Source organism: Orcinus orca, chromosome 10 (genome assembly GCF_937001465.1).
Source record: "Orcinus orca chromosome 10, mOrcOrc1.1, whole genome shotgun sequence".
NCBI lineage: Eukaryota > Metazoa > Chordata > Mammalia > Artiodactyla > Delphinidae > Orcinus > Orcinus orca.
In genome coordinates this window covers 84403239-84407224 of record NC_064568.1, presented here as the reverse complement: position 1 = coordinate 84407224, position 3986 = coordinate 84403239, and the positions used below count along the sequence as shown (strand labels likewise).

Below are 3986 nucleotides of genomic sequence, written 5' to 3'. Positions count from 1 at the left end.
TCTCTCCCCCCAACATTTTCCATCATCACCGTGCCTTACCTTCCACCTTTTTAAGGGACTTTCCATTTGAATCGGTTCACCAAACTTTATCCAGTGCCCAACACGAGAAATGAATAGCTGGCCATGAAGAAGAAAGAACCACACAGCTGACCTAAGACAACGTCAGGCCTACACTGAGAGCACAAAAGAGGAGCTGTCCGTTTGAGGATCCCAAGCCAGGACACATTTAATGGGGGAGGAAGTTTGAATGAAGAATTGTTTAGGTCAAGAATGAAATAGCATTTCAGTTAGAGAGAAGTCCCTTTAACAAAGACACGATTGTGAATGTCCATGATTTGTTTAAAGCCGTTTTTAGAATAACGATAGTTTTATCATTTAGTACTATTAAGTAGTCAACATTTCTGGAGGTACAGAATATTACTGATTAGATTCAATTCCATTTTAAGGCGTTCTTTAAAATGTCAGTCTTCTGACACATTTGCATACCTGATGCTCAACAAAGGTGTAATTAATCTGTTGGCCCATGACAGTGAGAAGCAAGAAGGTACTTAGGATGCAATCATTGCTTGTAGAATTCTGTGCACATTTCTAAGTATGGGGGAGTGGGCATTTGTAGAGTCTGACAAATTATTTTAAGATATATCTTAGAATGCCAAAAGAAACTGCAGATAAAACAGAAACACATTTGTTTTTAGGATTTGATGTGTTTTTCAGAACTTTTATGTAAAAATCTGTCTAGAAAAGAGGCTAAGACTTCAGACCTCAAAATGCTTTTTTCATCTGTCTCGAAACTCTTGTTAGATGCTTTATATGTTTGGTCACTAACCATTTTTCTCTTAAGATGGCATCATATTCTTCTCTTTTCAAAAATTTCAGTGATGTCCTAGAGTCCAGAATCACTTAAAAAGTAGAAACAGCTATTACAATACTCAATTTAAAGTTTAAATTAGGGGTTTTTAGCTCTTTAATTTTTTCCCCTTACCTTCCTCTATTCTTCCTTTAGAATAGAGGTAGGAGCAAAAATGCAAGGGAAAATTGCAGGTTTACTAGGAGAAATGGTGAGTAGCAAGAATGATTCAATGGTAGAGGATTTAAACTCACCCCCATTGACCATGGGTCTCTGTCTTCAGTGCACTATCCATTGTCCCTCAAAGGTACTTGATAAATACTTCTACTTATGACCTTGAAATTAGAAAAGCCATTAGCCATTTAATAGTTCATTGTAAAAAAAAAACTGAGTGCCAACTCTATGCGAAGTGTGTCTGAGGTTGAAAAAATAATTAAACCTCTCAGTAATCAGGCAAATCCAAAGGATATCTGAAAGGGCATGTATTTAAAGCTGTTGAATCTCCATCACTTGATCAAACAGTTGGCTAAAGGGGCAAACCTCTGCTAGGCTAGGCTAGCTATCCACTGCTAATATCATGGTTCGGACAAATATTCAGAGTCCTTAAATTACTCTTAGTATGTATATTCGGAATGCTTCTCCGGTTATTATTCGACCTTCTACCTCTGTCCTCTTCTACAAGTAATCCGTTTTTCCCAAGCAAAGCTTAAGTCCTGAGTATTGGAAGATTCATCGGGTGTCAATTCAAGTTGGAATCAGCCAGAGAAAAATACTTTTTTACCACATTAAATCACTCAGCAGGGTAGGAGTAGGCCCCGCTGGGATTCGAACCCAGGATTTCCTGTTTACTAGACAGGCGCTTTAGCCAACTAAGCCACGGAGCCTCACTCACCGTGGCATTTAGTTACATATCATTCGAACACAATTTTACACACCTCTGCTCTAATGAGTCTAGTAACTGGTTTACCAGGTGATTAAAATATATATATATATTTAAAAAAAGACACCTTGTCTCAGTCAAAACCAAGGAAAAAATGTTCTTTTGGAAGAATAAATACAGGGACTAGATTAAGATGGCTATCTCCTCCTGGGAAATTGTTCCAGCGTGGACACCACTAGATTCACTAGACTGTAAACTCTGGCAGCAGGGGTCAAAGACTTTTGTCCCAAGAGAAAAAATGAAATGGCTTTCTACTAACCAGCATTTTGTTCAAACCACACCTGCTCTCTTCTCTGTTAGTGTGTTGAGGCGTTACTGGTCAAAGATTAGCACATGTCTGACACATGGTTGCTGGAAGAACTGTGTTTGTTGCACCTGTCAAATCATCCTCGGGATGGCAGCACTTATCTCTCCACTCCAGGAATGTTGACTTCTGATGGCTTACTACTGGGTTGGTCTCTGTGCCCTGTCCTCAAGGGAAAAGAGGCACCTTGCTCAAAGTTATACCTGCCCCTGGGTGCAGCTCAAATCCAGCCTCAGTTCAGAACATTACTGAAGGGCCATTTCAGGTTCACATATCCCAGTGAGATCAGCTGAGGCCGCTGTTACAACAGCAAGTTCAACTTCTGCCTCCTCCCAATCCTACTTCCCTCACCCTCTCGCTGCTGTTGATTCTAAGAGTGTTCCCAGTAAAACTCCTGCACACAAATCTCCATCTCAATGTCTATTTTCCAGGGAACTGACCTATGACCAAAAGCAAGTGACTGTGGCCTACTATCAGAGTAAGTCTGAATGTGGCCAGATTTTCAAAAATCACGTAACCATACCAAGTACCCTAGTAAAACAGGAATGATAGATAGTACTAATAATATTCTGCTCTACAAACTTTCAAATTTTTCACCACGGAGCAAAACAAATGAAGACACCTGCAAGTTGATTTGGAAGATGTACAAATTTAGTGAAAGGTGCTAAAGAACCAGAAGAATCATTTACATTTACGATATTAAAAGCAAAGGATTGAAATGGAAAGTTAGAAAATAAATGGCAAATTTAGCTAGTCAAAGGATATGATTCTCATTTCTAGGGGGAAAAAAAACCCGTGAATACCAAATACTAAACACTTTATATACTAGCAGTGCATATCCGAAAGGAAACTATGTAATATATATAGATATACATGCTCACACGTACTTATAAATGGCGGGAGAGAGCATAAAGAAGGCTTTTTACAATGTACACAAATCAATTAACTTCTGAAAAATACTACTACCCCTAACTTAACAGAAACAGTCGTGGTGGGAAGGAGGGAAGAAGTAGAACCCAGCGACGAGAACAGAGGGTGACTCAGGAATTAGCTGCTCTACTGGCCCCTCCCTGCGTTGACACCTGCCCGCAGGTGGATCAGGGTGCCCTTCAGCCTGGAAAGGGTGCATTTCTCAGTTATGCCTCTCGAAGGAGGTTTCCCGCCTCTTTCCACTGAGTTGCCCAACTGGGGCTTCGGCTTCTCCTTCCCTTTCAGATCCCAACGTTCCTCTCAGGTCCGCATAACTGACCTGACCCCTGACACGTCCTGGCTTCGACATCCCTTGTCTTTGGTTCTACCCAAGGACATGGCCGGTCAGATGCTCTTGAGAAGCCATCCGCAAGGTTCTTTCCCTCCCGCGGACCCCAGCCACTCAAGTGTTCGATGACCAGCACTGCAGCACAAAGGCCGTGACTCCCCCGCGCGGAGAGGGAGGCCCGAAAGCACAGCTGAGGACTCAGGGTCGCGGTGACCGCGGAAGGACCCCGGGGCCAGGCGGCCACAGGGTGCAGGTTCCCGCGTCCCGAGGCTTCCAACAGGAGCTGACCTGCCTGAAATGTCTCCAGGAGCAGAGAGGAATCTGGATCCCGCGCGCAGGAGCCGAGTCCTTCGAGGTCTGTGGCGGCTCAATGGTCAGTTCCGTGATCCACACGTCGCGGTCTCAGGAAGCCCTGACTGGGGACGTTGGCCTGAGTCTTCTCGGGCCAGAATCCGATGTTTGAGAAAGATTACGTTTTCCCGGAAGAAGGACACTTCCTTGAGACAGAATAAGAAGCTTTTTCTTCCCTCCTCATCCATTTCCCCAGCCAAAGAAGCAACTCTCTCTTCCCAGTGTAAACTGCAAGACAATGCTGTTTAAGTATCATTGGTAATGTGAAGAAAATTCACATTGTTCC

General features: G+C 43.0%; 1 non-coding gene across 1 annotated transcript; it reads right to left on the bottom strand.

Moving 5' to 3' along the window:
- Window positions 1-1657: 1657 nt before the first annotated feature.
- On the bottom strand, window positions 1658-1731 carry TRNAT-AGU (transfer RNA threonine (anticodon AGU)). The gene has a single exon. It is a non-coding gene; the product is annotated as a tRNA-Thr (tRNA).
- Between the last annotated feature and the right edge of the window lie 2255 nt (window positions 1732-3986).